This window comes from Peromyscus maniculatus, chromosome 15, assembly GCF_049852395.1.
Source record: "Peromyscus maniculatus bairdii isolate BWxNUB_F1_BW_parent chromosome 15, HU_Pman_BW_mat_3.1, whole genome shotgun sequence".
In the NCBI taxonomy this organism is placed as follows: Eukaryota; Metazoa; Chordata; class Mammalia; order Rodentia; family Cricetidae; genus Peromyscus; species Peromyscus maniculatus.
In genome coordinates, this window is record NC_134866.1 from 80,906,200 (window position 1) to 80,933,799 (window position 27,600).

Below are 27,600 nucleotides of genomic sequence, written 5' to 3' on the forward strand. Positions count from 1 at the left end.
CCAGCATACGCCCTAGGTTCCAGAAAGCCAGGTCATGCACTAAGGACAGATCCCGTTCCTACTGCCTGGGGGTCTCCTAAATAGTTCAAGCTAATAGTCAACTGTCTCACTTATCCAGAGGGCCTGATCCAGTTCCATGGGAGCTCCTCAGCTATTGGTTCACAGTTCATGTGTTTCCACTAGTTTGGCTATTTGTCCCTGTGCTTTTTCCAATCATGGTTTCAATATCTCTTGCTCATATAATCCTGCCTCTCTCTCGCCAATTGGACTCCTAGAGCTCCACCTGGGGCTTGGCCGTGGATCTCTGCATCTGCTTCCATCAGTCACTGGATGAGAGTTCTATCACAACAGTTAGGGTGTTCGGCCATCCGATCACCAGAGTAGGTCAGTTCGGGCTTTCTCTCGACCATTGCCAGTAGTCTATTGTGGAGGAATCTTTGTGGATTTCTGGGGACCTCTCTAGCACTTTGCTTCTTCCTATTCCCATGGGGTCTTCATTTATCATGGTATCTCTTTCCTTGTTCTCTCTCTGTTCTTCATCCAGCTGGGATCTCCCGCTCCCCTAAGCTTAGGACAGTGCCTTTTTGAAACAGACACAGCTCCATCCCTTCACTCAGTGAACTCTGCAAGGATTCTCTGGTGTCTACAGTGTGGCTTTCACCCTCGTAGTGATCCCAGATAAGGCCTTTTCACAAATGTATCTCAGTTTATCTGGAAAGAATAGTAGGGTTGCTTAGAGAACTCATTCATATCCTTCATAACCCATCGCCAACCTCCTTCCTGATTCCCCTGGTGAAATTATTAAACCTTAATGTGCATGGTTTTCTTTAATTTCTATCTACTGATAGCTAATAATGCATAGAATAGAAATTCTGTTGAAAATGAAATACTTTCAGCTGTGGATGAGGAAAGACAGTGGTTGAATATTAAACGAACAAATGCCTGTCTTCCAATCATTCCATTATATTTTACTTTCTGAGGCCTTCTTGGGTCACCACACACCCTTTGTGACAACTTATTTTTGGTGGTGATCTCAGTCCTCAGAAAACAGTTTGGGTACTCTTTCATACTTATTGCTGTATGAGGCCCCAGGGGCAGGTCCTAGGCAGGTGTGGCAGTTACCTGCCGTCACTCTAGGGACAGTGTTTCAAGGTCAAAGCTGGAACAGCTCCCCGCTACACATATTCCTTTCTTTTCCCCAGAGCATCCCTGCTCTACCTTATTATGGTAGAATGAGAGTGAGCTGTTTGAAGTTTACATTACATGCCAGACCTGATCCTACACTGGTGTGTGTGTGTGTGTGTGTGTGTGTGTGTGTGTGTGCACATGTGCGCGTGCAGATTGACATATTTTAATTGATCCAACAACTCCAGGGTCTTGGTTTCACTGCCACCAGACAAGAGCTTGGGAATTAAAGCATAGAGAGCTGGAGAAAGTCACCCAAGGTCATAAAATGAAGGTCATATGTAAAGAAGCAGGGACAGAGACCCAGGCTATCTTGTCACGGTGCCAATGATCTTGACCACTAATATTTTTGGAAAGCACGAGTGAGGACTCACTTGTGTCTAAGAGTCACACCTAATCATTTGTTTTCCTAAAGGATGTTATAACTCAGATACATTTTTTAGCAATTGGGAGCAGATAGGAATGTGCTTGATTTTTGTGCGTCTGGCACAGTGTAGTTGTGACTCACTTCTGATGGACACATTCCTCAACTGATACTTAGAAACAAGACATTTATCCCACACTCACTTAAGTTAACAAATGCTTACTCCTCACAAGTGATCCAAGTCACAAATTTGCTGACACGCTTTCCCCATTGTGCACATCGGATTTTTTCTCCTGTGCTTGTGTACTGACACACACATTTCATCCCTAACTATCCTGATAAAACAGTCACAGAGCGTCTTGCTGATGACCAGACTTTCTGACTTGAACTTCAAGAAAGGCAGTAAATGGAATATGAGCCCATGCAGCAAGTAGGGCTATGGAGGGTGGGAGAAAGGCAGGGTGGGGGAGTCCTCCAGTGATTCTGATAGAATCCAAATACAGATACCAGGAAGTCTGAGCAGGTGAAATACTCAGACTGAAAAAAGAAGCCACTGAACTTGTGCATGTATGTGTGTGTCAATACATGTGCGTGCTCATCTGTGAGGGGCTGGGTTGTACAGAAGGCAAGGAATAAAATTAAGCACACGGGCGTTGGTGGCGCACGCCTTTAATCCCAGCACTCGGGAGGCAGAGGCAGGCGGATCTCTGTGAGTTCGAGGCCAGCCTGGGCTACTGAGTGAGCTCCAGGAAAGGCGCAAAGCTACACAGAGAAACCCTGTCTCGAAAAACCAAAAAAAAAAAAAAAAAAAAAAAATTAAGCACAATTTCAAACTCAGGGTTAATCACCATTTCTTACACTTTGAAGAGAAGAGAATGATCCCATCACTTCAAATGTAGCCCAGATTCAATCACAGACATTTCTTATTTTCTTTCCTTTCATATCTTCTTCCTTCCCTCTCTCAATTTCCCACCTTCTCTGTGTCTTAGCTCATAGTATTGGCTCGCCTGTGGAAGAATTCCCAGGCTGTGAGGACCATACAGTAAGGATCCCAAGGATGCTGTGCTCTCAGTCTTGGCTCAGGGACAGGCTTTCTTTGAAGGAGAGATGGAGCTTGTCCTGGGCAGGTGCTTGAAGAGTTCTCCCTCCATGGCACGTACTGTGGCTTGGGTGCTGATGCTCTTTCTCAGTCCTTCGTCTTCACCGTTGCCTTTGATTGAGTCTTAGCTAAGATCAGCAGCATTACCCAAAGGCTGCTGCTGAGAATGAGAACCTGATAGGATAGAATAGGTCATTTGCTGATAAGCCTGGGCCAGTCCTAGGCCTGATCTTCTTAAATGAGGGGAGAATATCCCCAGCATCCCTTAGGAAAGCATTTGGTGTGCCCAGACAACAACTGATGTTCCACCTCTGCTTTTCATTGTTCATTTATTGTTCTTCATGAACACGTAGAGTTGCCCAGGTGACCTAGGTTGTTTGAGGGTTGTGTGGGAGGGAGCTATAGAACAGAATATGTAGACACAAGTTCATTATAATTCACTAATGATAGCTTGTTGGGTTATGTGCAGGCAAGTTCTTGCTTTTTTACTGCGCATCATGGTTGGTACTGGGATGTTAAATCTTGGGCTTTCTATGTGGGCAGTGGGAGCAACAGGAAACATAAATATGTTCACAGAAGATTTCTGATAATTTCCTGTTCTGGGAAGCGTAATGTTTAAAAATTCCAGCCTGGTGGACATGAATTTTTATGTGCCAAGTCTCCTTAGCCTTTCCAAGGTGCATGAGGTCAATTATGACATTCTAAGTATTGGGAAGCAGTTCAGTGCCTCCCTGAGGTGAGAAAGAAAGCCTTTAGTGGGGTAACTCCCTGAAATTGGAAAAGGGAGCTCCCCAGGATGGGCCATCTAAAGCAGGGGGTGATTCATATCCTGTCATTAACACAGCAAGGAAGATGGCCTTCTTACTCATGACATGTTTGAGCTGGAAAAACACATTATGTTAAATTCCTAATTTCCTGATGGGCCATATGAGCTCCCCTAATGATCTGTCAGTGGCAGCCTGACATCAGAACATTCCAGGCTCTGTACTGCGGGGCACAATGTGGCTCAGGCATTGATGTGCTGTGTTTGTAACCTCTGTTTGTCCTGAGCACTGTGTATTGACATTAATTCTCAAGTTCCTATAGATTTTTTAATAAATATTTCCAGATTGAATTTCAGGTTATAACCTTAATGTTCAGGCTTGTCAGAGAATTTTTTTTAAAAAAGCCTAAGACAAAACAAGCAAATAATCCCTGTTGCCAAACCAAATTTGATCTCCTGTTTAAAATTACAGAGAATATTGTTTATGTAACCTCTTCTTGGGAAGCAAAACTTTCCCCTAGACAAACATGTTTTCATCTAAAATTCATTTTTCTACGCTATGGAATTATATAACCATAGGGTTTAAATGTAAAGAATATTGCTCTTTAAGGAACTAGAGGGATTTAATTTTTTTCAAATAGGTATAGTTCATTATGCAGAAACATATAGAAGAAATATGATGGTAACCACTTTATTCTGACAGGAGGCAAATGGACCAGAATTACAGAAAGGTTAAATATGCTCCTGGGATCACTCAGCTTGAATCTGCTATTTAAAACAAAATATCTGTTGGTGTAAGCTGTTGGGATCAATCCCATCCAGGTGACTACCCATCTTTGTGTATGGGGCACACACTCCCTCTGCCACACTTCTCCGCATAAAACAAGAGTTTCATAAGCTCAGCTTTGCTCACCCCACTTCACAGGTGAGAAAACTGAGTTTCCAAGTCACAGGGCTGGCAAAGGCAGTGCTAGTGCCCGAACATAAGTTTGACTCTGCTGTACCAGGTACCTCTGGGACACCCAGGAGCAAAGGTTCAAATGCACTAGGCAAGTGTTCATTGACATCTGGGGAGTCAGTTTTCTGGAACTAGAAGTGTCAACATTTCAGAGAACATTCGATTGGTTAATTCCTGGGCACAGTGAAATTGTCAGGACGTGACTCCTCCTGGCCAGAGCACACATCTAAGAGGAAGTGAAAGGGTGTTGCAAATAGGGTGTGGGTGCCAGCGGGACGAGGGAAGGACAGTGGAGATGCCCACCCCTTGGTGTGGCCTTAACCAGTTCTTCAAGGTCTTCAGAGAGACGATTTGATGCCACGGCCTACATACAGAGAAAAAGAAGCTACATGATTATTGTTAGTAAAATGCGCTCAGCCTTGGAGAACCTGGCACCCTCCTCTCTTTTGCCAGGAAGGTGGCAACAGTACTTCAATACCAGAGCCTGGAGGAGCAAAATCAGAACCCGAGACCAGTACAGAACAGTGCCTTGGAAGTGCTGAACAGAGGGGAGAGAGAATTCAAACCAATTCGGCTTGATTCAACAAGCCAGGAAAACCAAATTAAGACTCACCATGGATTCTGGTAGGATTTTGGTGTCAGAGATTTGGGACATCTTAGAAATCAGTGCTAAAGCCTCAGACCAGACCAACCAAACCAACAAGGCTGGTATACGGCTTGGTTTCCCTCAGTGTGACAAGTACCTGAGAAAAACAGTGAGAAACAGTCTCAAGGAGGGAAGATGGTATCTGACGTTTCTCTCCACGGTTCCCTTTTCCATTGCAACAGTCCTGTGGCCAGGCAGAACATACTGGCAATGGGCACATGTGACAATAAGATCCACTCATTTCTGGAAACACAGAGAACTTACAGAAGCAGCTGAGGACAATATCTACTCCTCAAAATAGTGCCCTTCGTGACCAGTTTCCTCCATGCAGGGTTTCACCTCCCTCCTTCATTCCCTTCCAGTGAGGACATCAAATTATGGATGTGTCAATGAATTTGATCTGTTTCCTTCCTATGAGAGATGGATGGGGCCAGTCTATCCAATGGTGAATTCTTGACTTTCTTTGGCTTTTTGAATCTTTTTTTTGTTGTTTATTGAAATGTGGAGCTCTTTTCTAAACAATTTTGAATATACCCATAAATACAGGGATGTAGTTTGGGGGATTCATATTCCCTTTGATCTCTACCTCTAGGAATGAAGTAAAAGGAAGAGGAAAGTCATTTCTGTGAGTGGCTAAATCTTTGCCTTTGAGCCAAGAAGAAAGGTGGCCCACAGAACCCAAGATGTGGATGGGACCTGCAGCATCTGTAGCTACCGTGGTATTTCACTTTTTTCCAGGTCATCTCGGTGTGTGGTGAATAGTGGTGCAAACTCCCAACAGAACAGAAAAGGGCTCTACATAGAAGTGAGTGAGTGTTCAAGTCACAGCGTGTAAATTGAGTTTGACTTCCATGGCAGGCTGGGGTATGAAATGCGCTGTCCATAGGGCCCCTTCTCTGTCTCAGTGTTGTCTGTGAAATGCCTGTTTATTTGAACACCCACCATAAGGGTAATGCTCCTTTTCTCCAACTGGATATGAAAACTCTTGAATGGTGAAATACTTCAGATCTGAAGAGAAGAGTTTCTGGCTGGTGGGTGGCTGAATGACTCACTTCGTCCTGTTAGTGCAATGAGAAAAATCTCATTCACAAATGTCCTCTCACTTCTAGCAACCTTAGCTTAAGTGGGTTTTCATTTCTGGATCACTCAGGACTCTGATGAGCCTTTGACATGGTCCAGAAAGATGTGCACATACTTCTTAATCCACAGAGGCATCTTCATGGGATGAACCCTTGGCTAAGTGCTGTGGATATTGCTCTGTATAAATAAAATGCTGATTGGCCAGTAGACAGGCAGGAAATATAGGTGGGACAAGCAGAGAAGAAAATTCTGGGAACAGGAAGGTTGAGACAAGAGATGCTGCCAGCCGCTGCCATGAGATGTTCAGGTACCGGTAAGCCACGAGTCATGTGGCAACTTATAGATGAATAGAAATGTGTTAGTTTAAGATATAAGAACTAGATAACAAGAAGTGTGCCATGGCCATATAGTTTGTAAGCAATACAAGTCTCTGTGTGTTTACTTGGTTGGGTCTGAGCGGCTGTGGGACTGGTGGGTGAGAGAGGTTTGTCCTGACCATGGGCCAGGCAGGACTAGAGAAAACTTCAGCTACAACTAAGACTAGAAGTAAGCAACTATCATTAATCAGAGGTCAAGGATGTACCAGAAAAGATTATTTTGTCCATTGCTAGGGATGGATCACTCAAGAATTTGGCATGCTATGTACTGATCTACCACAAAGTCACATCCCCAGCCCCCCAAAAAAACCAAAAACCAAAAACAAAACAAAAAAACAAAAAACAAACAAACAAACAAAAAAAACTACTTGTAGGTGATGTAGGCTAAAAATCCAAATTCCACCAAGGTTAAAAAGAGTGTTCTGCTGCCTAAGTTAGTTACTGTCAACAAAACCTCAATTTCTCTCAACTATATTTTAAGAAAGAGACTCTGGAGAACTGTAATTGATAGATGAATGTGAACTCTGAGGAGGTAAAGAGGTTTGCCCAAGGTCAGTGGCTGTAGGGGAGGTGGCAATGCCTCCTTTTGGCAGAGACGAGGTTTGGTACAGGGCGTAGTGAGAGTAAAGGCCAGACTTGGCCAATGGAAAGGGCTGGGATGGGTTTGGAGAACTTGCAACTAATTCCACGAGCCATAAAATGTTACTCAAGGTCTCAGAGTGTGCCTGAGGGACCAGTGCCAGGATTTGTCCAGGGAATAAGCCATGAGTGAGGCAGATTGGGTACATGTGGTGGGTGTATGGAGACACATTACCTACTTAGTAATTTTGCCTTGGCACAGACACAAGTGTGGGCCCCGACATAGGGCAGTCCTCACTCTCACACCCTAGGGGCTGTGAGGCTGAGCCAAGGGCAGGGGTAATCAGGGACGGAGTGCTGGGTGCCAGGAGAGAGTGGGGTGAAGTGGAGGTCAGGGGTGAGGAAATACCCAGTGCCAACCAGGGAGGGTGTGGAAGCTTCTGGGATTCTGACCACTTGGGAGATGAGGTGCTGTGGGATTTTGAGATCCTTGTCGTATCGTTCACTGAGGCAAGGAATGAGGGAGGGCAGATTGCCGTCTCCAGAGAGACTCCAAACATGCAGGGTGTGTGTGATAGAGGCTGCATTCTGTGCCCACTGATATATCACCACAGAACTGAATTCCAGAGAGGTCTTGACTCTGTAAACATGGAGATCTGGACATGTTGGTCTAGTTAGTGGCTTTCCCATCCCTCACAGAGGGCGTTTTAGGCCTCATACTGGCATAATAGGACACGGTGGTTATTTCCTTCAGGAGAAGTGTCTTCAGGGCAAGTGAATACAGACATGCTCATGGAAGGTACCAGCAGGTTCCAGAGGGCATAAGACTGTGCTTGCCTTCTTTGCATGCAATAGTCTGGTTTGGAGTCTGATAAAGAGACTTCTGTGCTGGATGGAGGGTGAACTACTTGCTTTCTCACTTAAGTTCCCACCATTGTACTTCATTGGGAGAGTTCTTTTGTCCCACAGGAGAAAAGAAAACAGGTAGGTCAACAGTCAATAGAGCATCCTTCTCTGAGGTCATTTAGAAAGTTGTCCATTAGGAGATACCTCTGGAGACAGGCCCAGATATTTTTTTTCCTGCTTCTATCTCTAATAGGCACACAATCTCAGGTAAGTTGTTACTTCCCTGTGGTCCTTTGTGACCCCATCTCTAAAATAGGATTAATAGTAGCCATCCCATTCTGTATTTGGGTTCAGGAAGAGCTAACTGCTTGGCATGAGGCCTCTGATGCCTTGGACAGATAAACCTTTGTGATAATGTTGACACAGTCAATACCGCCAACCAGGGCTCCCCATGTTCTCATTAGCAAAGAGGATTGCACTGTGCAGGGATGTCTTTGAGGTTGCACTTGCAGAGAGGATTTTGAGGGGCTTCCTGGAGTAGCACATGGCTTTGAGCAATTGATTCAGAGGTGAGAAGATAGATACTCTCGGATGACTTAGTGGAGGAAGCGAGCTGCCAGGAGATAATGGTGAAAAGTTTCCTTTTCAGCTGTGGCCTGGGGAAGCTGCAATCCCATGGCTATGGTGAAGAACCTAAAGGGTGAGGTGGGGGTGGGCAAGAGGGTGCAGGGCTGATCTGGTGGATAAGCAGCAGCCAGCAGCAGAACTGAATCTCCATCCCAAACAGGAGGCATTTCATGAGTCAGCACATGGCCATACGTGGGGCCCAGTGGGAAAGTTTATCACTCACATGGGACATTTTAATAGGATTAAAACAACCCTGACCAAGTGGAACCAGATGGGGGTAAGGGGTCGTGGGGTAGGGATGGCCTCTGAGCTCTGACTCCTTTGAGAGGTGGAGAAAATGCATATGGAGTCTCTAAACAGCCTCCCTAGACCAGTAATGGCAGATTGTGTGGCGTTTTAATGAGAAAGCATTTCACTCTGGCAGACACATCGGTACTGCGTGTCTCCAAAGCCCAGCGGTATTTGGCTGCTTAGCTGTTGAACTCTGAGAGGTGGCATAGCAATCTCCAGTAATCACAGGAGACCTCAGCTCTCCGATGGGTTCAGACAAGAAACATCTTAGCACATGGCTTATGAAAAACTCACACTTCAATTATGTGCTGGAAAAGGTCATTGGGTGGAACTTGTTTAAGAAGGATTCCAGTGTTTCATACAGAGGGACCAGAGGGCTGGGGCTGCTTAGACATCTTGCTGTACAGCCTTTCCCCCCCCCCCCCAATTTCCTTGAAAAAGTGGTGAAACATTCTATAGCCATTAAGTCCGTGTGGTCCGTGTGAGTTTGGGATACTTCTTCAAGCAGGGGAGTGTGGGTAAAGAAGACCCTAAAGGACCGATAAATGTGGGAAAAGTGGGGAGATTTTGAAGATTTAAAAATAGCCAACACATTCCTGGAGTTCATGTGACCAGATCACTGCTGTGTGGTTTCTTTGAAGTGCTTGGACTGAGTTTCTAAACTCATCTCACTGTGGCCTTTGGAGACAGTACTGTCCCTCTGCCATGCGTGGTCCCGCTGGGAAAAGAGAGGAGAGAAGGTCACTTGGTCTTTCAATAGTCACATGAGTTTGGGGTTCAGAGGTGGTGCTATGGCTTGGAAGCATGTGTGTTTTTGTTGCTTCTCTAAAAATTCCACCAGATACAGCAATCCTGCTGCACAGGACCATGAAGACCAAGAGAAGGAGGCAATGAAAGCTTTGGATGGACTGTAGATGGCTGAGGTGTCTGCAGTATGTATGTTCCCATTTCTAAGGCAAAGGCTAAGTTGGGGTCTATATGTCAGGGGGTTAAGTAGGTCCTACTGAAGTGTTCTTAGGAGATGTGTAAGGCTGAATTCACCTGTTCTACCAGGCAGGGAAATGGCTTTAGAAGGTTTGAAGTGAGAAGATTATCTCCTAGAGATAAGACCTTCACTGAAGTCATCACTTTTGAACTTGTCTTCCAAAACAACATAAAGCTTTTCACTTTCTGCACTTCAAGACACCTTTGAGAATTCCTTTCTGGGTGGTGGCAGTGGCAGCAGTGCACACCTTTAGTCCCAGCACTTGGGAGGCAGAGGCAGATGGATCTCTGAGTTCAAGGTCAGCCTGGTCTACAGAGCAAGTTCCAGGACAGCCAGGGCTACAGAGAGAAACTCTGTCTCGAAAACAAAACCAAAACCAAACCAACCAACCAACCAACCAACCAACCAAACAACCAAACAACCAACCAACCAAACAAACAAAAAGACCCTATTCCTACTAGGACAGGGCTATTTAGAGCTAGGATTTAAAGTTCTGGCAATGGGCTCTCAGCTTTTTTAATGTATGGTTCCTCTTTAGTTAGCCCGTGTCTTCCCTTCCTTCCACCATTATTGAAACAATTACCAATGATGTCTTGGATAGCCCTCATTATGTTCTCTGGTTGCTTTATTCCTGGATGTCCTTCAGCTTTTCTAGGACTGTCTCTTGGTCCTATGGAGGGGTTTCCCACTTCTGGGCTTAGCCTGTATATCGTAGAACACACTGTATAGTTTTGGGTGTTACTAGTACTAGCAAGTTGGCTATTTGCTACTAGCATTTTAGCTTTCTCTTGTGGGTTCATGAGTGGCCTGCATATTTTAGAGCCCTTAAGGTTGAGAAGGACCATGCAAACAAATCTGGACAATGAATTTTGAACAAAGTGACATGTGTCAGCCCCAGGTTGTCATAATTCTGGCCCGTGGGAGACCCTGCAGAGTTGTTCCTTTCCTCTGGAGGACATTTCAAATGGGGATTTGACTCTTAACAGAACTGCTTTATTGGCTGATGATAAGAAATAAGAATTGTTAGAAGTCAGTATGATTTGGGGTTGTTAATGCAGCAAAATTTACTTAATCGAGAGCAATTTATATTAGCTTCTGTGAAAACTCAGTTTTTCTTAGTTGTGGAACACATTGTTCTACAAGTTTCAGAAAGGCTAGTCTGTGCCAGAATATTTGCCAGATCCTCATGATCTCCACCCTGCCTACTGCACTTGCCATCATTACCTGAAGGCACATGGCTGAGATAAAATCATGCTGTGTTTCTGAGCTTTTGTGTTCTAACTATGACATGAGAGGCTGGATGAGATGCTCTACAGGGCTACAGTTGGCTTTCCATCATGTGTTCCAAAGGTAAGTTTGTCTCTTAGACCAACTCTGCTGCACCCTGACAGCCTGAGATAGGTTTTACAGAATTAATGGAAACTTGTCTATAGCCACAAATGATTTGCCCTCTGCCCACTCTAACGTGGAGGCCATTCAATGTTTTGTTTCTTCGGCCTTCGTTGCTCTTCTTTAGGAAACTCAACTGTCAAATCCCTCGGCACCTGGTATAACATAAGTTGCTTTCACATCACCCGCTTTTGTTTTTTAATAAAGCCCGTAACAGGACTTTCAGTTGGCATGACTTGATTTTCTGTTGTCCTCATTTATTGTCATTCTCTCTTAGGAAAGAAGGTGAATCTGAGCAAGGTGGTTGCCTTTTTCATTCTTGGGCTACCTGACTGACATTTAAAAATGATTCTGGGGCATATGGGCAACCAGTTAATATGGATTATATTAATTCCTCTCATAGGAGGTGGGGGGAGCGGCTGAGTTAAGGAAAGCAGCAGCCAAAGCCACGGGTTAGCAGCCTTGAATGTCTAAGCAAGTAATCAAGCAAGCAAACAAGCAAGCAAGCTGCATTACCCATATACCTGCCCTTCTGGAAACAGTGCTCAAACAGAGTTGGATTGTTGGGAGCCTAAGGGAAACCACAACATTCCCCTTGATTGTTCTTGCAAGTGGGGGAACCAAGATCCTAGAATGTATGCCTGTTGGGGTAGAGGTTAGGTTGTTTTCTGGCAACAAATGCAGTCTATAGCCAATGGGAGATAGGGAGAACTGCCTAGGATCCAGTAGGGGCTTTCCATGCTGTCTTGGGCTGCAGAGGAGGTGAGGGTGAATGCTGCTGTGCTTGGAATGATTGGAACACTTCAAATCAAGAGCTTCTAAAGGAGTTCCATTCCCAAGACTTGTACTGTATACACTTTTCTGTGAATTTCCAAGTAGACACATGAAAACTAGTGCTCTAAAATCTTGGCTTTGTTTTCACAGCGGACAGACCTCCTGTCCAAGGACAGTCCTTGGCTTGTGTTTTTTTTTTTTTTTTTTTTTTTTTTTTTTTAAGAATATTCCTGGGAATTCATTGTCCAGTTCTTGGTCTCATGGGTATCATTAGTACAGCCCAAAACCTACATGGATATTATGTCAAAAGTACGTTAAGTAACTTGAGACTAACTATGTCACCAGGTGTGCTGACATTGCTTATAAGCCTCCAGAGAGTCCAAATGCATGATTCAGAAGTAAAAGTTACTTTGCTCTCAGGAAAAGGCTTTCTGCATGGTATGTTTCCATCTTCTTCTAGAACATTGCCTGAATGGCTGACCTACTGACTTCCCCTTCCACTGGCAAGCCATGCATTAGAGGACTGCCCACCAACCAGGCAATTGAGTTGTTGTGGCCTGGCCATCCTGTCAGGGTGCTCTCAGCTTGGAGCGGAGCATGGTGACCAGCAGACTTTCAGCACAAGGCTGGGTTTATTCAGATCCCACTGTTGGCCGTGCGGCAAACTGCTCTTTTGAGGGAGTTGGGGAGTCACAATTGGCTTTCTGTTCCTTGATGGACACAATAAAGAGGCAGGGTGGCCTCTTTCGCCCTGTCCAGGAAAAGGATTCAGGATCTCTGCCTTCTGTCTCCAGCTCTCCCACTAAGGGACTTTCCCCAGCCAGCTAGCCAAGCTCCTGTGACTCAGCACCTTCCTTTGTGAACTGGGGATGGTCTGATATATTCAAGAGCTGTGAGGCATGCTTGAAAAGGCCTTTGAAAATGCAGCTTGTGTAGAATGGCTGGCCATCTTCTATGGTTTGGAAACTGGCACAGAGGTTGGGGAATTTCCCTTTCTTGTGCTGAGGTCTGTGGTTTTCTGTGCAGAAAGTGGGGCTGGCTTGGTGTCACAGTCCCCTGATCCCTCCCTCCCACTTCCTCTTGGGACCTGTGCCCTGTGACAGGAGCCTGTGCTATTGGCTGTCAGAAGCCATATGCTCTACCACGCTAGGCTGTTGCTGCTCTTATTTTTCAGAAAAAGTTGCTTCTAACACTGAGAATTAGAACAATGTTTTAGACAGATGGAAATACAGTAAGTGAAATATCACATGGAAGAAGCACTCCCTCGAACGTAACTGAGGAAGCAAAAGTGAAAATAACTGAGTTAGCACGAAGATCAATGCTGATGGGCTAAAGGGACACAGGCCCATCACTTGTTTGATTGTTGGCCTTTAATTGTCTTAGTCTTTCTGGCAGGATCTGCCACAATGGAACTAAAGATACATTTTTATTCTGAGGAATATGTTTGAGAAAAAAGAAAGACCACGATACTTAGATGCTGTGGGATGTTCTGTATGTGCTGTGGGTGCCCGTTCCTGGGTTCCTCGTGGCTTTACCCAGCAAGTCCACATAGAGGATGATTAGGACCACGGGCCTGAGTGCAGGTGTCTGAGATGGTCTGCACTTGGCTGTGCTGTGGGATGGTCTGTATGGCAAATGTGTTGCTCTGATTGGTCAACAAATAAAACCTGATTGGCCGTAGCTAGGCAGGAAGTATAGGTGGGACTAACAGAGAGGAGACATAAAAGATCAGGAAGGCAGAAGGAGTCACTGCCAGCCTCCTGCTAGGATAAGCAGCATGTAAAGTACCGGTAAGCCACGAGCCACATGGCAGGTATAGATTTATGGAAATGGATTAATTTAAGATATAAGAACAGTTGGCAAAAATCCTGCCATGGCCATACAGTATGTAAGCAAAATATGTCTCTGTGTTTACTTGGTTGGGTCTGAGCGGCTGTGGGATTGGTGGGAGACAAAGATTTGTCCTGACTGTGGGCAAGGCAGGAAAACTCAAGCTACACTTAGAGATTGTCTGTAATAGTGAGACAGTCACCTAACTAATGACCCGTGCTGCTCACATAAATTCTGGCTTCTTATTTATGTGAGGTACTATCTACTGTGGAGTCTCAGCACAGAAGCAGAATGAAGGTGGTAGTTAAATAAATCTGTGACAAACTCATGTCACAGATAAGAAATTGTCATGTTCCTGAGGTATGCTGGAGCCAAAAGACAAATAAAATTACTACTATATATAATTATTGAAGTATTACACTTAAGTTCATGGAAAGAGATATTCATGTTGCATATGGTATAATATTTATTGAATCTATTTTGTACATAGTAAAAAACTTTATAAAAGTTATTTAGATGTCCTAAAATGTACCCAGAGTGAGGTACAATGATGTTTGTGATCATATTAAAACCCATAAAGTTTTATAATAAAATTTACCATGAAAAAGGAAACAAAACCAGCCATGATAATGTCCCAGTGTGTATCTACAGGTAGAGGCATAGCATTTTGCTCTCTTTTTTTCCCATCAGTAGGCACAGTAACCTGTGTGTACCAAGTGTTGAGTGTTCATCAGTTGGTGGTGGTTGAGTCATATCCAATTACATTAAGAACAGGCTTTCTGCCAATGAATCTATGCCAATGTAATGACTAGATAATATACAATCATTTCTGTCCTTGGCTTTCCTACCTGATGGCCTGATCCAGGTTAGGTTCATGTGTATCTAGAGGTTTCTTAATGGAATACAGTGCCAGGAATTGAAAATAAAATATCTGGAAGGAGGAGACTGGATGGTTCTGGTGAGAGAGAGTCCTTTATTTGGCATTCTTATTATACAGTGGAGACAGCTTGATAGACATCTCTCAGTAGAGGTCTTATCCTGGCAAAAGAATGATAAAGGTAGAATGGTTTCTTCTTATCACAACTGTTTTGTGATATTGGGAACAGAGAGACACTCAGGAGTTGGTTGAATAATTGAAACAGACTTCTAAATGGTGATAATTTTCTCATCTCTAAATTATGGTAAGTTGTGGAATATTAATTTAAGGTGTGTTACATTTGTTTAGGCTGTGGAATATTTATTTTAATCATGCAAAGATGCATTGCATTTTTTTATGCTGCATTTGTTTAACTCTGTGAAGCTGTGTCACTTGCCTGTCTAAAACACCTGATTTGTCTAATAAAGAGCTGAACAGCCAATAGCAAAGCAGGAGAAAGCATAGGTGTGGCTGGCAGGCAGAGAGAATAAATAGGAGGAGAAATCTGGGAGGAGAGGATCAAGGAATGAGAAGAGAGGAGAATTCCAGGGGCCAGCCACCCAGCCAGACAAAGAATAAGAAATAAAGAAAGGTATATAGGAATAGAGAAAGTAAAAACCCAGAGGCAAAAGGTAGATGAGATAATTTAAGTTAAGAAAAGAAATAGAAATAAGTCAAGCTAAGGCCGGGCATTCATGAGAAAGAATAAGCCTCTGTGTGTTTATTTGGGAGTTGGGCTGTGCACCCGCCAAAAAAGAGCAAAGAGTAAAAGCCAAAAAAAGGAAAACAAAACAAAACAAAGCAAAAAAAAAAAAACCCCAAAAGGAAACCAAACCAAACCAAACCAAACCATCAACAGTAAGTTTAAGTTTTTCACAGTATAAGTTTTATACAGTAAGTATGATGAATGGAATGTCATTTCTTCTTGGGGCAGGAAACACAGAGGCTCTAAGGAGGTATTTTCTTCAATACTCTAAGAGGACACCAATGTCATGGGGCTAAAGGGGGAGTGGATTCTGGATTCAACATATTTAAGGACTGAAGTTTCTCTGTCCTAACTCTTCTGGTTCTGGTGATGGGGTGCTGTTTTCTCGGGGACCATACAACTGTGTATGTGTGCCTGCATGCCTACATGCTGAAGGTACAAAGTATCTAACTGCAGCAATATTGGAATGTACATCATAGAAATATAATATAAGCATAGCTGAGCATGACATAAAGAATTTCCACTCCGTGGAAACATGGAGCTCTTCATTGTTGATCAGCAGAGCTCAAGTTGCAGCCTAGGCTCACTGGAAAACAACTCAAGGCCAAAGCTTACGGGTGCTTTTCACTTTATGGAGAAGATGTGATCCATGGGAAGCATGAGTATGAAGATTTAAAAATGGGAGAGGAAGGAAGAGGGGCAGATGATATAAAGAGACTGGCAATGAGTTACTGAAGCCTCAGGGCAAGCTCACTCAGCATCTGCAGCCCTTGACATTACTGGTATCCCTGGGAAACAGCTGGGTCCATCCAGCCAGGATGTGGGCTTCTTCTTGTAGAATAGGGGTTTGCAGGTCTACGGTGGTAGTGCCAGTGCCAGTGACTCCAGCAGCAGCAGAGGTCTCAGCTTTTCAGCTTCATCTTGCGCTGCTTTTGGGCTTCTGAGGCTAGGAGACACAGTATGAGGGAAGCATCTAACGACTAAGAGGGTAAAGGTGGGGTAAGCATTGTACTCTTTGTCTAGCACCTCTGGCTTTTCCTGAAGCCAATAGGAACAGAAAACTGTTAGGTTTGACTCTCTAGTGTCATTGGGAGGGAGGGAATAGAACTTCCACCACAAGTTGACAAGGACTGGGCTAAGCTGACAAAGTTTTAACAATACTAAATAACTTCTACTGTGACAACCGCAGATAAGATGGCTTTTCCTGGTAGATGCTAAGACTGACCGCATGTTTCTTTCTAAGAAGTATCTCCAGTCCCTGCAAGATCAATATTAATATGACTGAAAAACAAAGGAGAATGTCACTTATTCTTGATAAGGAACATTAGAATCATTCAATTAGGACAGCTAAAGAAATGGCCTAATTTTCGTATCGCAACTTAGTGAAAAGAGACCTACCTAAGATCTATAATCATGCATCGACTTGTTGAAGTTGTTGAAATTTTTAGTCTGAACGAATTATTTTGACAAAGTAAAAGAGGGAACCCAGAAGGTGGAAGAATTAAAAGAAAGAGGACTTAGCATTTAAAGGTCCTTCAGCAGTGATTTTATTAGGGGTAAAGGAAATGACACAATGTTGTAACGTAGTAGGGCTGAGGCACTTGCATTCCAAGTGTTCAGCTTTTAGCAGCAGGTACAACAGTCAAGAACGTCATGCCATTGGGGGAGTGAATAATAATTGGTTGTTGGAAAGTCTAAGCCATAGAATGTTATATTACATGCAGAGGGAATTTTCCTCTCTCATTCACTGATAAATACTTATTACATGCCAAATTGAGTTTCAAATGGTCTTTGATTTAGACACAGACTAGTGTATTTATCTTCATGTTATACATTTTTCAACATTGAGGCTAGATTCAATCAATGAATTTTCCATTTAGAGCACCTGGCATTTCACTCATGGATGTTGTCAACCACATATAAGACAGCAAGATTAAAATCTTATAATGTTGAATGCCTTTTGTCTTGAGGTCTTGGTTTGTCTTCTGAGTTTGTAATGCCACCAGAGTATCTCATTCATAATCTGTTTAAGTGGCCTACTTACGTTGGTCAAGTCATAGCTGTGGCTATTTGACAAGGTGCTAGAATTAAGCCAGAAAATGAGTTATTGATTGAAGTGTATATTGATCAGGAACCAATCAATAAAGAACACAAAATGTTTTTGTGTATGTGGAAAAGGTTCAGCGTTACTTAGAGATGAAAGAGCAGGTGTCTGGATTTGTTTGATTTTTTTTTGCTTTGCTACCACTGCTGCTGGTTTCTTTTGGCTCCTGTGGAATCTGTCACACACTGTACCTTGTCGAGGCTATTGTTTTATGTATTCACATTTTTTTCACCTAGATTTTAATCTGTTTTAGGTCAATGCCTTATTGTTCTATCCCCCACGAGGTTTTGAAGTTAATAACTCATGTCTTAAGTTCGCAAGAGATGAAATTGCTGGTAAATTACTCAGCATTAGCTAATGGTATACTGTAATCACCTCAGAACTCAAAAGCCTTATAGAAGCATTCTGGTACCTTGCCTTGTATCATACTTCAATAAAGGTTAGTAGAAATGAAATAGCTTCCAATCAGATAACTTTTGGAACGTCACGTGTGAGGAACTAACTGGAAGTACCATGGTCATACCACTTCTCAGTGACTCCAAAGACTTCTTACTACTTTGTTCATGGTTCCCATTATTTATGTCAGCAGATGTCAGATCTTTGAGGAAATCGGGACAATTACCACACCTGTGTCCCTTAAGTACATTCCTTTATTTGCTTGACAAATATTGGTTTATGTGGCACTCTGAGAGCATGGCTGAGCTCTCATGGGTCCATCCAGCTAGGACACGGGAGTCTTCTGGTTGTAATATAGGAGTTTGTTGGTCTGTGGTGGTGGTGACAGTTCCAGTAGCTCCATCAGCAGCAGAGGTCCCAGCTTTTCAACTGTGGGTCCATCTTGAGCCATTGCCAGAGCTTCTGAGGCTAGGAGGGACAGTATGAGGGAAACATCTCAAGACTAAGGGTGGGCTAAGCATCGTACTTGTAATCTAGCATGTGTGTGGTTTGCTCCAGCCCCTTTGGCTTTTCATGAAGCCAATAAGAAGCACGACAAGATGTTGGGATGTCCAGTGTCATTGGGAGGGAGGGAACAAAACCTTCATCCCTCATGGAAGTATTCAGGGAAGCATGAATTATCCTGTGAGGGGCCTGACAGGAAAACACAGAGATGCTCTGGGGAGGAAAACTGGACGTTCAAATGCTCATGACACCAGCTTCAGCTTGAAAGGTCCCACTCTCTTTTTGACCTTGCACATTTAGTGCCCAACTTTCTGCTCCAAGATCAAATTTACAGGAATTGCTCATGCTGGTGACTGTCCAGAGACCTGAAAAGAAACTAGCCTTAGATGCAGACATGCTCTATGCAGTTCAAGTGACACTGAAGGAGCCATTTTCATTGATTCTGTTTTGCCTTGTACCCATCAGTCACCAGATATTTGGCTGAACCTTGAAGATGGTGATGTTTGAACCCAAGTAAGGTAAACACCACTGGCCATTGTCTTAGCTCAGCATTGTCAAGATAGTAAAGCAGAAGGGGGGTTGCATTTTCAATAAGTAAAACTTTAGTTTTGTTTGTCCCTTGTTTGTAGTTATACTCTTTTTGGTCACTTGTAAGCACTGTATTCGAATGTCATGTGTTTACTTTCATGCTTTCTGAGTGGTGGTACAGGGACATTTGACCACCTGGCACTGATTTCCTTCTCTGAATCTCTCTCCCCTTCCCTCTGTGTGTGTGTGTGTGTGTGTGTGTGTGTGTGTGTGTGTGTATGCATAATGTATGCAGATACATGTGTACATGTGTGTGTGTGTGCTTGTGGAGGCTCAAGATGGGTGATAGATGAATTCCTCAATTACTCTATTTTCTTTTTTAAATTAAAAGTATGTTTTTTCAAACACTATATTCTGATTATAGTTTCCCCTCCCTCAACTCCTCCCAAATCCTCCTCACTCCCCCTCCCACCCAAATCTACACCCTTTCATTCTCTCTCTAGTTAGAATATAAACATACATATAAAAAATAATAATAAAATAAAACCAAAACAGAATAGGGCAAAACAAATGAATAGAAAACAAAAGAGCCAAAGTGTGTGTGGGGGAAACCACAAGAAACATAGACACTGAGACACACACACATAGAAACAAAATCATAAAATATGATCTGTAAGATTTAAAAAAAAAAAGGAGCCTAGACAAAGTATTGTGAGATAAAACTCCTCCAACATCCATCTTGTTTTCTGAGACAGAGACTCTCAATGAAATCAGAGCTCACTAACTTGGCTAGTACGATTACCCTGTCAGCTCCAGGGATCTTCTCTCAATACCTCCAGCACCAGGATTAGAACAACCTACTACCACATTGGCTTTTAAATGGGTGTTTAAAACTCAGGTCTTCATTCTTTCAAGACAAGTACTCAACCATCCAGGTCGTCTCTCCAGCCCTCTATTTTGAATTGTGAATCTCTCAGTCTTAGCAAGAGTGTCCTAATGAATCAAGGGTGTTGCATACTCTACCCTGAATCCTCTGCAGGGTGTGAGCAATGTGTCCCTAGGAGAACTGTGTGGTCCCATCATGGCTGAAGAGATGATAGAAAAGTGTGCCCTTGGGCTATTTCAGGGAGTACCCAAACCATCACAGCCTTTGTATTAGTCTTGTTTCACACTTCCCTCAAGAGGAACCTACCCATGCAGGCTGTCTCTTAATGTCTTACGGGCACCACTTCACTCCTACCTCACACAGGCTAGATATGAATATGAAAAATCAGACTATAATTAGGTCACAGAACACATGCTATTAATCATATCATTACCATGGGAGAATGAGCTATGGTATAGCATACAGTGGGCGCGAGACTGAATCCACATTTGGATCCTCTGCTGTCATTAGTGAAGAGCTTATAAAGAGAGGTCTAGCAGAAGGATGTAGTACCTGCCTTTGCAAATGGGCTCTCTCGGGCCTAGACTTTGTCTAGGATGGGGAGTCTTGCTTTCTTATGCCAAAGATAATTTAACAACAGGGAGCAGCAAATAGCCTTGGTACACAGTGCCCACTGCCATTTCTTATTACTGTCAGGATGTCTTAAATTGCCCAAGGGTGCTTTTTTCGTTGTTGTTATGGGTTTAATTATGGCAATGCTATCCTATGGGAGAGAACTAATTAACCTTCTGTCAAGAAATCAACTCTGATATATTGCATGTGACATTAATGGCTTTTGGTACTTGGAGGCAAGTTTTTAAAGGTGATTTTGGTTTCATTATCGTGGTTGACATCTTGAGAGGAAACAGGTGTTTTTGTGTTTTTCTTTTTGTTTTAAGCAAATATCATATGTAACTGAGGTGGATATGGACATTGTACTGTTGCTAATAACTATAAATAAAATGAAGATTAAATTGAGGGTAATTTGGTAGCTTAAAAAAGAGCTTCTCAGGTTGGGGATTTAGCTCAGTGGTAGAACGCTTGCCTAGCAAGCACAAGGCCCTGGGTTTTGTCCTCAGCTCTGAAAAAAAAAAAAGAGCTTCTCATGGGCCTCTTCACCACCTGAGGCATGTGGAAAGGAGATGTTGAAGTGAGGCAGGAAAGAGAGGAATTGAGTGGAAAGGATCCAGCCATGTGCCGGATACTTCTCTCCGCCAGCTTGCAAGGCAGGGTTTATTTTCTTGATTGTATACACTTTTCTGATTCTAAATGTGTAGAACAGAGAACCAGTGGCCATGCAGTGATCCCACAATTTCAAAGCCCAGGCTTCTGCAAGGGTAGGAAACACAGGTGTACAAAGAAAGGCTCATGTCTTACTAGGCACAAGTCTGTCTATCTTGCCACTTACCATGGACAACTGTCACCCTTGTGGGTTACTTGTAGCAAACATCTAGGTGTTTAGTCAATGACCTAAACTTTAGGTCATTCCTAAGCTGCATTAACTTTGTTCCCAATTCCTTTTTATGTCTCAAATTTGGTTCTGTATAGGTCCCACTTTCTATTTTTATATATTGATATCAGTTGTCTTAACTCCTTTCTGGTAAAGTATAAATATGTAAATTAATGACTGTTTTTTCACAATGACCCTGTAGTCCCATGTAAGCACTATCCTTATTTTATATTGGAGAACTTACGTGCCTAGGTCATGCATCTAGTGAGTAGATGCACTGGGGCCACACTCTGCCCTTCAATCCTGTTTTTGTTTCATAACCTGCAGCTGAAGTGATGGTGGATCCCATGCTGGGGAAACACAGTCACTGACTCTCTGAAGAAGAAGGAAATGAGCAAACAGAACTGTTCTCACATATGTGATAGCAAAGAGCTAAGTCAGACACAGAGGAATGTTAGAGCATCACTCTGCAAACTCAAGCTCACTTACTTTTCAAGTTCATGTCTATAAATTGTCACAAGTGTAAAGATGGTTTACATGCTTGATTGTGGTGACCAAGTCTTACTTCTTAACTGGACACTTAAGTCAGAATTACTATTTCCCAGTAAGCATTGCTACTAAATACTTATTAATATTTAACTTAAGAACTTAAGACCTTCTGAATGTAAGATGTTGGCTATCATTTTAAAGCATAGTGGAGTCTAAAAATGAATACATTTTATATGCTCTCTCTCAATGTTAAGCAATACAGTAGACAAAAAAGTGTTGCTCTTGCTTTGTTGCTTTTTAACAACATCAGAATTCATGTGTGTTATACATGGGCATTGGTGTGTGTGTGTGTGTGTGTGTGTGTGTGTGTGTGTGTGTGTGTGTGTATTGCTTTTTCTATTGCTATGGCCATGTACCAGACAAAGGCAACTTATTCTGGAAGGGTGTTTTGAGAGGGTACAATGAATTATGATAAGGCAGGCATGATGGATTGATGGCAGCACATGCATGAGGCTGGGACCACTCTCATCTCAGCTTACCAGGAAAAGAGGAATGCCAACCCTCATCTGATTTTTCCCTTCTTATTCAGTTATGATTTCTAGCTCAGGGGATGAAGCTAGCTATATTCAAGATGATTTTTCTCTCCTTAGACCACTCTAGAAACTCTCAAGGACACTCAGAGGTGTGTCTCCTAGGTGATTCCAAATCCAGTCAAGTTGACAATGAAGTATTTTGTCTCTCTTTCCTCCAATTAATCTCACTAAAAAGAATTTTAGAGATGGCCAACCTTACTATCCCAATGTGGAGGTGATAAAACTGAGGCAGAAGGAAGAAAGGTATTTTCTTGAGAGTTATGTAGTTGGCAAAAACCTCTGAACACCAAGTGATTTGTGTGTGAGAGACCAGATTTATTTTGGAGGTATTTTTCAACAAACATCCGTATCATAAATCAAAATGGAATGTGGTAGTTATTTTTCTGTAGAAAAATCCAATACAGTTTACCTGTTACTTAAGGTCATATTTCCCCAAAATGGTGATGTAAAGCCAAACCCCTGGACAGTAGTTATGTTTTTCCGGTCCTAAGGGTACCATAAAGAAGCATCTCTCATTTCACCTAAGAGAGTCAGAGAGCTCTTTTTAGGGAGAAATAGCTTTCTTGTCCCGGAGGCTACGTTAGTCAGATTTTTGTCAGTGTGATAAATACCTAAAGTAATTGAAAGGAGGATAAACTTATTCATGCTCACAGTTTCAGAGTTTCCATTCCATAATCACTTGGTCACTTGTTTTTAGGCCACTGACAAGGCAATGCATCATGACAAAGGGAAGCTATGCACCACAAGGAAACAGAAAGAGAAGAATAGGGCTGTCCTGGCAGGCTTCTTCCTTCTAACTGTGGTTCCTTCTGGGTCCCCAGCCTACTAGATGCTGTTGTCCACACCTACTGGGTCTTCATCCATCAGTTCTTGTCCCATGTGCCAATGATCTCTGGAATTATCTTTATGGACACTGCCCAAAATGTGTTTCATTAACCTCTTAACCTTTCCCATCCAACCAAGTTGACATTTCAGATGAACCATCTGGAGGCAGTCTCTCATTTCCCTTTCTGAGAGGAAATTGTATTGAAATGACTTGTTTAGACTTCAGGTTCCCAATGGAGATACGTTATTCTTGTGAGAGTATCACTAATGGGCACGGCTTTCTCTGCTGCTTCCTCTCTCTGGACAATGAGAAGAACAAGAAGGTGGACCTAGGCCCACTTCCTGTTTCCCTGTACCAGAGAGGTTCCCTTTCCCTACAGAAACATGAGCTCTTATCACTTGAACTTGATGCAGGAAAGGAAAGACCATATTGATTGAGGTCTTCAGGATGTTTGTCCAATTTGCCAGAGAACTCTACTTCATGGACAGCGCATAGCCGGCATGAGGTAGGATGGTGTCTGTCTTCCTATTCCCCTTTGTCCCATATTGTGTGCATATACCTGCAGGGACCCATGGGTTGGGGGGTGAGGGGGGATGGCGGTGGTCAGGAGAGATGTGGCAGTGCTTACTGTGGGTAGAATCTGAACTCTTCCAGATTATTCTGTCTGTAGTACCAGCTCGGTACCTCACTTCAATGTCTTCATTTCTAATGGCATATGGGTGGCAGTGACTCCTTCTTGAAATTTATTTTTGTTGCTTAGTTTTTGAGATTATAATTTAATTACAACATTTCTTCTTTCCTTTTCCTCCTTTCAGACCCTCACATATCCTCTCCCCACTCTCCTTCAAATTTGTGGTCTTTTTCTCCCACTAATTGTTTCATGCACATATTTTATGTATATACACACATATTCTCAATAGAACCTACTCAATCCATATAATGTCACTTGTATATATAATATATTTTCAGAGATGACCATTTAGTACTGGACAACCAGCTGGTGTGCTCTTCCCTAGGGAGGACCATTTCTCCCATCCCCAGCTTTCCTCAGTTACCTATAGATGTTTGGGTAGGGTTGAAGCCTCATAGGCCTTTCCCCATCCAGACTGGTATGTTCATTGGTGTCCTCCTTGTTCAGCTCACATCTGGACAGTCATGTTCGTAAGACTGAATGGGAGTAGCTTCTGATATTACTAGGAGCCATAATCTTACAGCAAACATCCTGACTCTCTGGTTCATACAGTCTTTTCTGCTCTTCCTCTGCAGTGTTCCTGGGCCTTAGGTATGGAAGTATTGTAGATGTAGCCCTTAGGGCTAGGCTCTACAACTCTGCATTTTGATTGGTGGGGGTTTTCTATAGTGGTCTTTGCTTCTTGCAAAGAAAGGTTTCCTTGATGAGTGGTGACAACTATGTTTATCTGTGAACAGAAAGACGAATGTCTGTAGATTATTATTAAGGATTAATGCTGGTTTACTAAAGTGGGTGTAGATTCTCTTCCAATACTACGTAGTTGGCTAGGTTTCCGGTGCTACATATGGTTTCCCTCTTGAGTCCAATTGGAGAGTTGATGGTTACTGCCAGAGTATGCATACTGCTCTTGCACCCACAGGGTTATCATAGCATGTTGTTTGCTGATGTGGTTCATAGATGTCACAGCTGGATAGGACTGTTGGTTGCCTCACTTTGTGGCAACCAATATGGCTCCTTTTGGTACCACAAAAGGTAGTCCTAAGGGAGCAGAGGCTTGGTCAGTTCCAGGTCATAGGTCTCTGAAGCCTGTTTCTGAAGTGCATGATGTCTGTGGACTTACCTTCTACGTGTGTGTGTGTGTGTGTGTGTGTGTGTGTGTGTGTGTGTGTGTGTGGTCTGGTATAAGCAAGAGGAATTGCACTAGGCTGTATATTTTGAGAGTATCTTGGATAGATCCTCTAGCCAACAACTCAAAGGATCGCTTCTCACTCCTAGTATTGGGGATTTTGTTAAGGGGTTTTTGGCTTTTGGAGAGAAGGAATACCATCCACATGAGGAAGGTTGATTAAGACTATATACGTATACCTATACATGGAGTTATGTGTGTCACAGGTTTTTAAGGTAAATTGTTAATGGTACAATTCCATGTGGCTTTCCCCCATATCCTCATTGCTATTTTACCTTCTCCTGCACTGACTGTCCTGTCTCTTCCCTAAGAAGCTCTCCCTTTCCGTTTCCCTGATCAGATCTCATCTCTTGTATTTCGCTGTTCCTGTTTAACCCTTCTCCCACCTTCTTCTGTACTAACCCCTCCCTGCCCCAAGGAGTGCCTCTTCTCCCATCCAATAGGGGAAATGGGAAAACGGCAGTGTGTGTGTGTGTGTGTGTGTGTGTGAAGACCAGTAGTATTTTTTTTTTTACCTTAGGTCTCTGGACTATCTAGTCTATGGTTTTTGTTCACCCAAGCAGCATTGGATATTGGTTCCATCTCATGGAATGGGCCTTAAGTCAAATCAGTTACTAGTTGGTGACTCCCACAAGCTTTGTGCCACCAGTGTTCTAGCATATTTTTGCAGGCAGGGTACCATTGTAGATCAGAGTGTTTGTAGTTGGCTTGGGATATATAGATATGTTTCTACTATATTAGGTTTCATACTACCTCTCAAATGCCCCTTAATTTTGGCTGTGTTTTCCAATATTTGCTCTCTCAGTGACCCCCAAATAGTGATAAAATGACTCCTAATGACATCGTGCTATGCTCATAGATCAGTGCCTCCTCACTCAGACATCATCAGAGATGATTCCCTCTGCAGCAGCTTCCTTCTGCATTGGGAACAAATGCAGAGACCCACAGCCAGACATTATATAGAAGGGGAGAGGGGAGGAGAGAGGGAGGGAAGGCAGGGTAGGTGGGAAGGAGGGGGAGAGGGAGGGAGGGAGATTGAGAGACTTTGGAGCACTGAGCCCTAAATGGCACTTCTCCGTTTAATCCCCTCAAAGTTCAGGAAGCTAGCAGAAGAGGAGGAAGGGTGTAGAGCCAGAGGGGATGGAGGGGACCAGGAGAACAAGGCCCTTTAAGTCAGCATGAGCAAAGCTCATATGAATGCCCAGTCATTGAAGCAACATGCACAGGGTCTGCACCAGGTCCTCCGAGTATAGAGTATGGATTTAGGGTTTTTATGGGATTCTTGGATGTGTGAACAAGTGGGTCTCTGATTCCTGTGCCTTCTCTTGAGCCCTATTCCTCCTGTTGGTTAGTCTTGGCCAACTTTGATGTACCGTAAAAAATGGTTTTTGTTTTATTGTATTTTTATTTTGTTATGTTTTGTTGTTATCACTTAGAAGCCTGTTCTTTTCTAATAAGAGACAGAAAGGGAGTGGATCCAGATGAGAGGTGAGATGAGGAGGAACTTGCAGGAGTAGAGAGAAGGGAAATTGGAATCAGGATATATTATGTGAGAAAATAATCTATTTTCAATAAAAAGGGAAATGGAAAAAAAGAAAATTATATATATATAATATATAACTATATAAATAATATATAAATATATATATTTGTGGATTCTATGTGATTCTTACAAAATAGAATCATGCCAAATAACATTCATTTTATTGACCCTCTAGCTGTTCTTTGTGATTACAACATTTAAGTTCCTCTCTTCTACTTTGAAATACACTGCACATTACTAATAAATATAGTCACCATAACATGCACTGAAGAGCATTTACTCCTCCCATAATGCAAAGCTGAAATACTGTATCTTTTCAGCAAGGTTTCCTGTCCTTTTCCCACCTCCAGCCTCAGGTAACCATCATTCCACTTTGCACTTCCATAAATTTGATTTGTTAAAACTATAGATAAGTAAGTTTACTTAATTTTTTGTTTCACAATGCCTGACTCATTTCACTTAACACTGTGTCTGCTAGCTTCAGTAATATTGTAGATGACAATATTTCCTCCCCTCCAAAGGCTGAATAGTATTTCATCATGTGTATGTGAAATAGCTTAAAATCCATTTATCCACTGATGGGTACTGCAATGGCTTCTACCTCAGGCTCTTTTGAACAATGATGTATAGGACATAGGAGTGCAGATGTCTCTTCTCCAGCGCCTGATTCCTTTGCCTTTTGTTAGGACTGGGATTTGGTTTGTCCCCTACAGGCTCATGTCGTTGAAGCTTGATTTTTGTGTACTAGGGTTGAGGAGGAGGAAACTGAAAAGTTGAGCCCAGTAGAAGGCAATGAGGTCACTAGGGTGCTCCCTTTGGAAGGAGTAAATGGTAGTTTTCTCTCATGGACTGATTCACTTCTCACAATGGAGAGCCTGCTGCCTGTCATACCATGTGGTTTCTGCCCCTCCATGGACTTCCATCATGATACCATCGTCCAACAGCACCAC